The sequence below is a fragment of the Pseudophryne corroboree genome, chromosome 1, assembly GCF_028390025.1.
Source record: "Pseudophryne corroboree isolate aPseCor3 chromosome 1, aPseCor3.hap2, whole genome shotgun sequence".
In the NCBI taxonomy this organism is placed as follows: domain Eukaryota; kingdom Metazoa; phylum Chordata; class Amphibia; order Anura; family Myobatrachidae; genus Pseudophryne; species Pseudophryne corroboree.
In genome coordinates this window covers 28,070,461-28,083,875 of record NC_086444.1, presented here as the reverse complement: position 1 = coordinate 28,083,875, position 13,415 = coordinate 28,070,461, and positions in this window count along the sequence as shown.

Below are 13,415 nucleotides of genomic sequence, written 5' to 3'. Positions count from 1 at the left end.
TCAAGATGGAATTGTCCTTGGGCCCTCCCACCCACCTTATGTTGTATAAACAGGACACGCACACTTAATAAACCCATCATTTCAGCAACAGGTGGTCCCACTAGAGAAAGCTTGGCAAGTTCTCCGAATCATAGCTAGCTGCAAACATACCATCTCCATATTTGATGACTTTTCACATTATGAGAAGAGGCAAGAAGAAGAAGACAGTGTCAAGAAGGTGATTAAAAATTAGAGAGACACACGTAATCAGGAACAACACACAGACTTTCCCCTCCACTCCAATGGGATGCGGTCAACATCCCGTTGGACGGGATCCCAGCGGTTGAAATACCGACGCCGGAATCCCGATCACCACAATCCCGACCACCACAATCCCGACATATTCTCCATCCGTGGGTGTCCACGACAACCATAGAGGGAGAATATAATAGTGTGCCGAGCGTGGCGAGCGAAGCGAGCCCGCAAGGGGCTGCGTTACACTCGCCACCCCTGTCGGGATTGTGTGGTCGGGATTTCGACCGACGGGATCCCGTCCAGCGGGATTAAGTACTGATCCCACTCCAATATTGGTGTGGAACAGAAAAGACTTCAGCCAAGCAAATATATAAGTATTAATTACCACATTACTGGACAAACTGAAAAACTAGGGTCCAAAGCCTCCAAAATTGTACCCCCTTCTCCATTTTCAGGGATTAAGATAATCTTGGATTTAATGCTGGGATGCAAATAAACTGATGTATACCACAGGATCATGATTGAATATTTTCCCCTCCACGGAGTCTGGAAACTCGTGGGTTTCTTTTTTTTTTTCTTTTTTTTTATTGCATTTTTATTTAAATATCTTTGGTTTTCACAGCTCCCAGTTACATGCATGTGAGCATACCTGTGTGTCCCAGTTACACGCATGTGAGTATACCTCTGTGTCTTGTTTATTTTATTCATATTTTATTTTTAAATAAAGCAGCCCCTTAGATGTTTTAGCAGCCCCTCCTGAGACCCCACAGTAGCCCCGGATGGGGAAAGTAGAGTCTGGATGGGTTCGGTAAAGTACTAATCATGACTGTGCAGTAAATTGTTTTTGTTATTCAGTCCCTGCCCTAGTGGAGCTTACCACTCTACAGTCCAAACTCATTTCATACTATAAGTAGGACTGTGGGAGGAAGCAATGCTAACCTGTGTGCCCACAGCATGCCTCAGCCTGGAAAGACAGACATCTTCCTGGCTGTAAGCCACCATGAGACTCAATACTGGGCCTTATTCAGTAACTGTTTGTGCCTCACAGGAGCTCCTTGCTCATCTAGTGCTTCAGTTCAATGGAAAGCTGATGCAATGCAAGATCACTGTAACTCTGTTCTTCTATCATTGCGAGGTCTTGCAATAACCCTACGCAACCCGTAGGAAAAGAAGATCCTTGTAGAACAAATGCGCATCTTCTAAATATATAAGTCTCACTTTTAGCTCTCCAGGAGTTGCACTGTATTATGATTCAGTTTCTTCTGAGTCACACTGACTTTGGCCACAATTGTGGTCTCTCCCCACTTTATTTAAAAACACTTCGGCAATTTCCATTTCCACCTTTTCGGCTAGTTTTCACAAATCTGTTTGTGATATTGAAGCTTGTTTCATATCTGCTCTAGGCTTTCAATTAAACCTAGGATCAAGTACAGCAGCACGCCTGGAATTATACAGCAGAACCCTTGGACTTATACAGCATAGGCAGCACACCTGGAGAATTGCACAGCAGACAGGCAACAGCACACCTGGACTTAAACAGCAGTGTGGAAGCACCCCTGGACTGATAGGGCAGAGGGGTAGCACACCATATAGGGCAGCACCACTGAAATGATGTGGCAAAGAAAAGGAATTGTCCTTGGGCCTTCCCACCCACCCTTATGTTGTATAACATAACATTCGCTTTCTGCTCATGACTTTGCCACCTACTTCACATCCAAAATTGACTCCATTCGTCAGGATATAACATCCCACCAGCACCTGAGCAACCTCCCTGCTCCATTTCTCAACCCCCCCCCCCCCCTCTCCTTCCCTTCTACCAACTCTGACATCTTTCTTCCCTGTATCTGGAGAGGAAGTCATTGTCCTCAACCGCCCTCCCACCTTCTCCGCTTCCTCTCTTCTTCTGCCTGTTCCCATCTTGCCCATCTACTCAATCTCTCACTCACATCAGGCACTGTCCCTTCTGCCTTCAAGCATGCACTTGTCTCCCCTATTCTTAAAAAACCTACCCTTGATCCAACCAATCTCTCCAACTACCGACCCATCTCTCTTCTCACTTTTGCCTCCAAACTCCTTGAGCGTATTGTCTACAACCGCCTCACTGTCTTTATTTTTTCCCACTCACTGCTTGACCCTTTCCAGTCTGGTTTCCGTCCTCAGCACTCCACTGAAACTGCCCTCACAAAAGTCTGCAATGACCTTCTTGCTGCGAAATCCAGGGGCCACTACTCTCTGCTTATTCTCCTTGACCTCTCTGCTGCTTTTTACACTGTAGACCACCATCTCCTCCTGCAAATCCTTTACTCCCTTGGTTTGCATGATACTGCTCTCTCCTGGCTGTCCTCCTACCTTTCTGACCGTTCCTTCTCTGTCTCCTCTCATGACTCCACCTCCTCCCCACTTCCTCTACCAGTAGATGTCCCCCAAGGTTCTGTTCTTGGGCCTCTCCTTTTCTCTCTCTCTACACATCCTCATTAGGTGAGCTCATTAGCTCTTTTGACTTAAAATATCATCTCTACGCTGATGATACTCAAATCTACCTTTCCTCCCCTGACCTCTCCCCTGCTCTCCTCACTCGTATCTCCAACTGTCTCTCTGCTATCTCCTCCTGGATGTCCCAGCGCTTTCTTAAACTTAATATGTCTAAGACTGAGCTGATCATCTTCCCTCCCTCCCGCATAACCTCACCTCCTACAATCTCATTATCTATTGATGGCACAACTATCTCCTCTAGCCCCCAAGTGCGATGTCTTGGAGTAATCCTTGACTCCTCCCTCTCCTGCAAACCACACATTCAGTACCTCTCAAAAACCTGCCATTTCCACCTCAAAAACATCTTCAGGATCAGACTCTTTCTCACCCAGGACACTACTAAGACCCTCATCCACTCACTGGTCATCTCCAGATTAGACTACTGCAATCTCCTCCTATCTGGCCTCCCTCAAAAATGCCTCTCTCCACTTCAATCTATCCTAAATGCTGCCGCCCGTCTCATCTTCCTCACCAAATGCACTACGTCCACCTCTCCTCTCTTGCAGGACCTTCACTGGCTACCCTTCCCATTCAGAATCCAATTCAAGTTTCTCACACTCACCTACAAAGCACTCACCCACTCCTCTCCCAATTACATCTCTGACCTTATCTCTCTTTACATTCCCACCTGTCCTCTTCACTCTGCTAATGCACGCCGTCTCTCCTGCCAACTAATTACCTCCTCCCACTCCTACCTACAAGATTTTGCACGTGCTGCTCCCTATCTTTGGAATGTTCTACCTCTCCCCATCCGACTCTCCACCTCTCTACAAAACTTCAAACGGGCTCTCAAGACCCACTTCTTCACCAAACCCAGTGAAATCTCCTCCTAACCCTCTTGTCTATGCTCACTGTCTACCCCGTCTGTGTCACTCTGGTCTGTTAGCCCCTCACCTTTTAGATTGTAAGCTCGCAAGAGCAGGGACTTCTTTCCTCATGTGCTCTTCCTTTTCTTACTTACATTATCTTATACTCCATACTCCCTTTGATGGCAGCTAACCCCGGGTTTTCTATACCTGTCCTATATTGTCCTGTACTGTAAGTGCAGTTTTCTTGTTTGCTCATTTCATTATGTACTGTGTAATGGGTGCTGCGGATCCCTTGTGGCGCCATATAAATAAAGGATAATAATAATAATAATAATAATAATAATAGTATAAACAGGACATGCACACTTTAACAAACCAATCATTTCAGTGACAGGGTCTGTAACACGACTGTGGCTGAAATGATTGGTTTGTTTGGGCCCCCACCAAAAAATAAACAATTAATCTCTCCTTGCACAAACTGGCTCTACAGTGGCAAGATGTCGTCCTCATCCTCAGATTCATCCCCCCTTCAGTGTTTACATCCTCATCCTCACAGAGAAATACTATTCAGACAAACAAACCACATAATTTAGGTGTCAGTTGTCTGTTTACACTATTACCCAAAGTTTCTGAACTTGACACTGACTTATGATGAATGCGCTGCAGGTGACTTATAAGGGAGGATGTTCCTAGGTGGTTAATGTCCTTACCCCTACTTATTATGGATTGACAAAGGCAACAGATAGCTTGACACCTGTTGTCCGGATTTGTGGAGAAATAATTCCACACCAAAGAGGTGGCTTTTTTGGTATTTTGCGCAGGCATGACAATGGGCTTTTTCATCCCATGGACAACAACTGTCTCCACTGGTGCCTTACTCAAACAAACCACATCACCATCAGAATCCTCATAGTCAACTTCCTCCGCAGTGCCAGCTACATTCATATCCTCCTCATCCCGGTGTACTTCTACAGTGACCTCCTCAATCTCAATATCAGCAACTGGACTGGCGGTGCTCCTCCCAGCACTTGCAGGGGCATGCAAATGGTGGTATGAGCCTCCTCGTCCCATACAGTGTTGTGAAGGTCAAGCCTAGACATTGCAACTACGGACAGTGCCAGCACCCCTGTATTTTCACAACACCCCTGTAATTTTACAGCATACAAGATAAGGACAGTGTACACTTATTTTCACTGAACCCTTGTATTATTACAGCATACAGGACCAGTGTAATTTCATTTTAGCAACTGCACCCCTGAATTTTTACAGTATATAGGGCCAGTGTAATGTTATTTTAACAGCAGCACCCCAATATTTTGACAGCATACAAGAGCAGTGTGCTTTTAATTTTTAACAACTGCTCCCCTGAATTTTTACAGCATACAGGGCCAGTGTAATGTTAGTTTAACAGAAGCACCCCTAAATTTTTACAGCATACAGGACCAGTGTGCTTTTAATTTTTAATAACTGCACCCCTGAATTTTTGCAGCATGCAGGGCCAGTGTAATGCTATTTTAACAGCAGCACCCCTATATTTTGACAGCATACAGGATCAGTGTGCTTTTAATTTTTAACAACTTCACCCCTGAATTTTTACAGCATACTGGACCAGTGTAATGTTATTTTATTAGCAGCGCCCCTATATTTTTACAGCATACAGGAGCATTGTGCTTTTATTTTTTAACAACTGCACCCCTGAATTTTTACAGTATACAGGGCCAGTGTACATTTATTTTCACTGCACCCCTGAATTTTTACAGCTTAAAAGACAGGGCCAGTGTACATTGATTTTCACTGCACCCTATAATTTTTACAGCATGCAATTTTTACAGCATGCAGTGTACATTGATTTTCATTGCATCCTAGAATTATTAAAGCATACAAGACAGTGCCAGTGTACATTTTTTTTCACTGCACCCCTGAATTTTTACAGCATACAGGAGCAGTGTGCTTTTCATTTTTAACAACTGCACCCTGAAGTTTTACAGCATACAGGGCCAGTGTAATGTTATTTTAACAGCAGCACCCCTATAATTTACAGAATACACTAGCAGCGTGCTTTTGATATTTAACAACTGCACCCCTGAATTTTTACAGCATACTGGGCCAGTGTAATGTTATTTTAACAGCAGCACCCCTATATAATTACAGCATACAGGATCAATGTGCTTTTAATTTTATCTGCACCCCTGAATTTTTACTGCATACAGGGCCAGTATAATGTTATTTTAACAGCAGCACCCCTATATTTTTACAGCATATAGGAGCAGTGTGCTTTTAATTTTTAACAACTGCATCCCTGAATTTTTACAGCATACAGGGCAAGTGTGCATTTATTTTAACAGCAGCACACCTATATTTTACAGCATACAGGAGGACAGCTATACCCATGTACAGCTACAGAACCCGGAACAGCACATGATGAAACACCAGTGACAGCAAGGACAGCCAGGACAGCACCCCTAACGCAGCACAGGTACTCCACAGTGACTGCAGCAGCACCCATACAGAGCAAACACTAACCCCACCCAACGCCACCACCCACAGAGAGACAGAGGTCTGTCTCCCTCACTCTCCAAGTCTGGAGGGAAAAAATGGCAGCGACGCGTGGCTGTTTATTTGGAATACAAAACCCGTGAGAATCCAACAGCGGGATGATGACGTTTTGCCTTGTTCTGGTTTCCGAGTCTGGCGGGAAGTCCCAAGCCGGCTTCGGATCCGGGCTCAGAATGGGATGTTCAGGGGGTTCAGTTCCCTAGGAATCAAACCCGCTCATCTCTAATATTGTAACACTCACAAATAGTGTTCCATGGATTCGGTAGGTATGGAGAATCGGGAACACTGCAACAACCTGAAGGTTAAGTAAGAGTACTTCTACCTCAGCAGAGAGGTAAAGGGTTCCCAACCCCAGTCACAATAATCACACAGATCCTTAATAAATGTGATGATGCAATATATTAGAATAGAAAAGAAAATGAGGATTTCAACAGAGTGTAGGGTTTATTTTTCTATTGTATTTATATTCTAGATGACATTAATGTAGCCTGTTAAGTATGTATGTGTATATATATATATATATATATATATATATAGACAAGGTGTAGTCGCGCATTCAAACAATAAAAGTCTTTGAAATATATATCAGTCCGAATGTATTGTTGCAGCAATCCTTCTTTGAGAGTAAACCCGTACTCCTCAGCACATGTAGAAAAGAAAATAATGGAGGGCGCAATGGTGAGTGTAAAATCACAAGTAATTTACTGACATAATATTCACTCACATACATTCAAAGTAAAAGGTAACCAGCGCAATGTCGACCATCAGTGGAGCCTCTGGATACCCGCACAGATGAACCCCGTTGCTCCTTGGATACCACCAGCCGCTAAATTCTTTCAGCCGCACGGACTCCAAAGCGGACCTCGCACGCCGGTAATTCAGACACAGGATCCACGTTACACATCCTGCTGGCCACGCCCAACGCGTTTCATCACAGGACTTCATCAGGGGGTGTGGCTAGCACCGGTATCGCATACAATTTATAGCAAAGCAGCATAATTGATTTAAAGCAGCACAAATGATTCAATGAATCTACACATTAAAAAATCTACGGCAAAAGCAGCGTACAGAACATTATTAGACAAAAATACAGTATTTAAAACAAATACAATATAATACATATTAACAGCGAACCTAAACAGTATATATATTTAAAAAATACATTGAGATAGCAGCTCAAATAGAATAATACCAATTAAAATTGTAAGCAGATTATTAATTGGCACCGCCTCACAGAGATGCCAAACCTTTTCAGATGACTTATAAATAAACCACATATAAGAAGATCTAAAAAACCTGGATATTTGGTATCATCCTATACTAATAGTATTAATTAATAGCGAGTTAAAATCTAATTAGGTTATACTACTATTAAACCTGAAATAAATTTTATTAGAATGACAATTCATTCAAATCACAGCGCATAAGTACATGGATGTCAATACATATTTAGTTGATAAAAACTCAGAACCAGATTAATTAGTAAATTTAGCACCTCCACCCTTATTACTTTCACACTAGTGAAAACAAAAACACAAAGGAGCCAATGGCCCAACTACAATGCGTCAAAGTCACCAGTGCACGCAACAATGGGTTTTAGTGCAAAAAAGGGGTGATGTCATAGTTTTCGTTAAGCCCATAAGGGCTGATGGTATTCAATGTATGTATCCAATACATTTTTCTTTTTCCTAATAGTTTAGAGACATCACCTCACCTATCATCCAATTTTACATGCTCAATCGCCTTAAAAGAAACATTACTAAGCAGTCCTCCATTGCAGCTTAAAAAGTGTCTAGGTACACTATGATCCTTAAGTTTATTAACAATACTCCTAGTATGCTCGAGTATACGGATCTTTAATTGTCTCTTGGTTTTCCCTATATATCTTGCACCACAAGAACACCCTAAGAGATAAATTACCGAAATAGTCTGGCAGTTCATAAAACTCTTTATGTCCCAAGACTTCAATTTACTGGTATCCCAAATTTTCTTTCTCTCTTTATCCATAAATGGACAGACTTCCCAGTGATTACATGGGTAACACCCTGTTACTCGGGTTTTTCCTAACCAGGCTTCATCTGATTTAATACTTAAATTACTAGGAGCCAATGAGTTTTTAAGAGATCTTGCCCTCCTAAAAACTACTTGTGGGTCTTTGGGCAATAAGTCTTTCAGGATCGGGTCAAGTGATAAAATCCCCCAATGGTTCTTCAGAATCTTTCTAATCTCATTACTTTTCGGATTATACGTAGTGATAAAAGGCATAAATGAGGAATCTTGTGCTTTACTTTTTTCTTTATAGACCAATAGTTGTTTTCTATCGAGACTATCAGCTTTTTCTTTACATTTAGTGACCAGTCCAGCTGGGTATTATTTCTCTAAAAACCTTTTTTCATAAAGTGCGGCTTGCTCATTAAATTTATCCTGTTCTACACAGTTTCTTTTAAGCCTCAAAAATTGTGAGTAAGGGATATTCGTCACCCAATTTTTGAGGTGACAGCTCTTGAAGTGTACATAATTATTGCTGTCGACCTTCTTAACATATGTATAAGTATTAATATTCTTACCAGGGCTCCAATCTGTTGAATCAATGACTAAATCTAAAAATTCAATTTTATTTCTCTGATAATTGGATGTACATTTTAAATTATAACAGTTAGTATTAAGATAAACCATAAATCTATTAAAATCACTCTCAGTCCCCTTCCAAATAATTAATATATCGTCTATATACCTATAAAAACTATGTATGAAATCTGAAAATGGATTATTATGAAAAATCACTTCTGATTCCCATTTTCCCAAATAGAGATTGGCAAAGCTCGGGGCATAAGGGGTCCCCATCGCACAGCCGCACAGCTGATTATAAAAATGACCCTGAAATTTAAAATAATTATTATAAAGAACATATCATATGCATTCCAGCAGAAAAAGTCTCTGATCTTCACTTAAGGTTTCATCATTACTCAAAGAAAAATAAATAGCCTCAAATCCCTCTTTATGCCGAATGCAAGTATAGAGGGATTCTATATCTATAGTACACCAACTATAATCAAAATCCCAAATAATTGAATCAAGATTCCTTAATACATGAGTCGAATCTTTGATAAAAGATTTTAAACCAAGTACATAATTTTTGATGTAAACATCTATAAATTGAGATAATTTAGATGTAGCCGAATCAATCCCGGCAATTATAGGTCGACCTGGAGGTTTTTTTTCAGCCGCTTATGGATTTTTGGTAAATAATAAAAGATCGCCACCTGGGATGTGGGTTGAATATATAATTAATTTCTTCTCTACTTAAACAACCCTTCCTAAAACCATCTTCTAGTAATAACTTAATTTCCTCAACAATTCTCAGAGTGGGGTCGGAAGTTAACTTGGTGTAGGTTCTCTCGTCATCTAATAATCTAAAAGCCTTCTCTAAATAATCAGTTCTATTTAAAATAACCACACCTCCTCCTTTATCGGCCATTTTTATTATAATATTATTATTTTCCTCAAGTTCAGTAATGGCTTTTCTCTCTTCTTTATCTAAATTGTCTTTACATCTTTTATCACTCCGGCATAGTGTGTCCAGATCTTTTAAAATAAGTTTAGAAAAAGTCTCGATATAACTGCCACGAGATTCAAGTGGGTAATAGTTAGAACCTCTCTTTAAACCTGTAAAGTTCTGGATATCATCATTATACACCTTTTACTTATCACTACTATAATTTTTTTTAAAAATGCCTCTTTAATGTTAGAGTTCTAAAAAATTTATTGGCGTCTATAAACAACTCAAAATTATTAGGTCTTACATTAGGAGCGAACGATAAACCTTTCTGTAATAATCTGATTTCTCTCTGTTTTAAATCATAATCAGATAAATTGAAGATACCAGTTAGTGATTCTGTCTCCTCTGTTTGTTTGTTCTTTCCTCCTCTCTTTCCTCTCTTATTTCTTCTTGAATTTTTTGTTTTAACCCTGACCTTGGGCTGTGCATCCCTGTTGTCAAAACTGGTTCTACCCGATCCCTCCAATTTTGATCCCTCCTCACAAAATCCTTCTTAAACCCTTCCCTCCTACTTGGAGTACTGAGGGGAGCATACTTATTCATTAAAGGAATATCAGTTCTTTCATTATAATATTGCTTCTTGATAGTGACTCTAGGATTAAAAAAACTGAAAAAGAAGTCATAGATACTAAAGTTAGAAAGTTTCAGCGTGATCTTTTGGATTATAAGAATGGCAATGTGAGGAATTGGAATGCTAATAGTAAAGCTGAGTTTGGTAATAATGAAGCCACATATGGTAATAGGGGGCGAATTAGGAATAATTATAGAGAGAATGGCTGGCAGCAGATTCCGTATAGGAGACAGAAGAAGCAATATTATAATGAAAGAACTGATATTCCTTTAATGAATAAGTATGCTCCCCTCAGTACTCCAAGTAGGAGGGAAGGGTTTAAGAAGGATTTTGTGAGGAGGGATCAAAATTGGAGGGATCGGGTAGAACCAGTTTTGACAACAGGGATGCACAGCCCAAGGTCAGGGTTAAAACAAAAAATTCAAGAAGAAATAAGAGAGGAAAGAGAGGAGGAAAGAACAAACAAACAGAGGAGACAGAATCACTAACTGGTATCTTCAATTTATCTGATTATGATTTAAAACAGAGAGAAATCAGATTATTACAGAAAGGTTTATCGTTCGCTCCTAATGTAAGACCTAATAATTTTGAGTTGTTTATAGACGCCAATAAATTTGTTAGAACTCTAACATTAAAGAGGCATTTTTAAAAAAATGATAGTAGTGATAAGAAAAAGGTGTATAATGATGAAATACAGAATTTAACAGGTTTAAAGAGAGGTTCTAACTATTACCCACTTGAATCTCGTGGCAGTTATATCGAGACTTTTTCTAAACTTATTTTAAAAGATCTGGACACACTATGCCGGAGTGATAAAAGATGTAAAGACAATTTAGATAAAGAAGAGAGAAAAGCCATTACTGAACTTGAGGAAAATAATAATATTATAATAAAAATGGCCGATAAAGGAGGAGGTGTGGTTATTTTAAATATAACTGATTATTTAGAGGAGGCTTTTAGATTATTAGATGACGAGAGAACCTACACCAAGTTAACTTCCGACCCCACTCTGAGAATTGTTGAGGAAATTAAGTTATTACTAGAAGATGGTTTTAGGAAGGGTTGTTTAAGTAGAGAAGAAATTAATTATATATTCAACCCACATCCCTGGCTGGCGATCTTTTATTATTTACCAAAGATCCATAAACGGCTGACAAAACCTCCAGGTCGACCTATAATTGCCGGGATTGATTCGGCTACATCTAAATTATCTCAATTTATAGATGTTTACATCAAAAATTATGTACTTGGTTTAAAATCTTTTATCAAAGATTCGACTCATGTATTAAGGAATCTTGATTCAATAATTTGGGATTTTGATTATAGTTGGTGTACTATAGATATAGAATCCCTCTATACTTGCATTCCGCATAAAGAGAGATTGGAGGCTATTTATTTATATTTGAGTAATGATGAAACCTTAAGTGAAGATCAGAGACTTTTTCTGCTGGAATGCATACGATATGTTCTTTATAATAATTATTTAAAATTTCAGGGTCATTTTTATAATCAGCTGTGCGGCTGTGCGATGGGGACCCCTTATGCCCCGAGCTTTGCCAATCTCTATTTGGGAAAATGGGAATCAGAAGTGATTTTTCATAATAATCCATTTTCAGATTTCATACATAGTTTTTATAGGTATATAGACGATATATTAATTATTTGGAAGGGGACAGGGAGTGATTTTAATAGATTTATGGTTTATCTTAATACTAACTGTTATAATTTAAAATTTACATCCAATTATCAGAGAAATAAAATTGAATTTTTAGATTTAGTCATTGATTCAACAGATTGGAGCCCAGGTAAGAATATTAATACTTATACATATGTTAAGAAGGTCGACAGCAATAATTATGTACACTTCAAGAGCTGTCACCTCAAAAATTGGGTGACGAATATCCCTTACTCACAATTTTTGAGGCTTAAAAGAAACTGTATAGAACAGGATAAATTTAATGAGCAAGCCGCACTTTATGAAAAAAGGTTTTTAGAGAAACAATACCCAGCTGGACTGGTCACTAAATGTAAAGAAAAAGCTGATAGTCTCCATAGAAAACAACTATTGGTCTATAAAGAAAAAAGTAAAGCACAAGATTCCTCGTTTATGCCTTTTATCACTACGTATAATACGAAAAGTAATGAGATTAGAAAGATTCTGAAGAACCATTGGGGGATTTTATCACTTGACCCGATCCTGAAAGACTTATTGCCCAAAGACCCACAAGTAGTTTTTAGGAGGGCAAGATCTCTTAAAAACTCATTGGCTCCTAGTAATTTAAGAATTATATCAGATGAAACCTGGTTAGGAAAAACCTGAGTAACAGGGTGTTACCCATGTAATCACTGTAAAGTCTGTCCATTTATGGATAAAGAGAGAAAGAAAATTTGGGATACCAGTAAATTGAAGTCTTGGGACATAAAGAGTTTTATGAACTGCCAGACTACTTCGGTAATTTATCTCTTAGGGTGTTCTTGTGGTGCAAGTTGTATAGGGAAAACCAAGAGACAATTAAAGATCCGTATACTCGAGCATACTAGGAGTATTGTTAATAAACTTAAGGATCATAGTGTACCTAGACACTTTTTAAGCTGCAATGGAGGACTGCTTAGTAATTTTTCTTTTAGGCGATTGAGCATGTAAAATTGGATGATAGGGGAGGTGATGTCTCTAAACTATTAGGAAAAAGATAAATGTATTGGATACGTTAAGCCCTTATGGGCTTAACGAAAACTATGACATCACCCCTTTTTTGCACTAAAACCCATTGTTGCGTGCACTGGTGACTTTGACGCATTGTAGTTGGGCCATTGGCTCCTTTGTGTTTTTGTTTTCACTAGTGTGAAAGTAATAATGGTGGAGGTGCTAAAATTTACTAATTAATCTGGTTCTGAGTTTTTATCAACTAAATATGTATTGACATCCATGTACTTATGCGCTGTGATTTGAATGAATTGTCATTCTAATAAAATTTATTTTAGGTTTAATAGTAGTATAACCTAATTAGATTTTAACTCGCTATTAATTAATACTATTAGTATAGGATGATACCAAATATCCAGGTTTTTTAGATCTTCCTATATGTGGTTTATTTATAAGTCATCTGAAAAGGTTTGGCATCTCTGTGAGGCAGTGCCAATTAATAATCTGCTT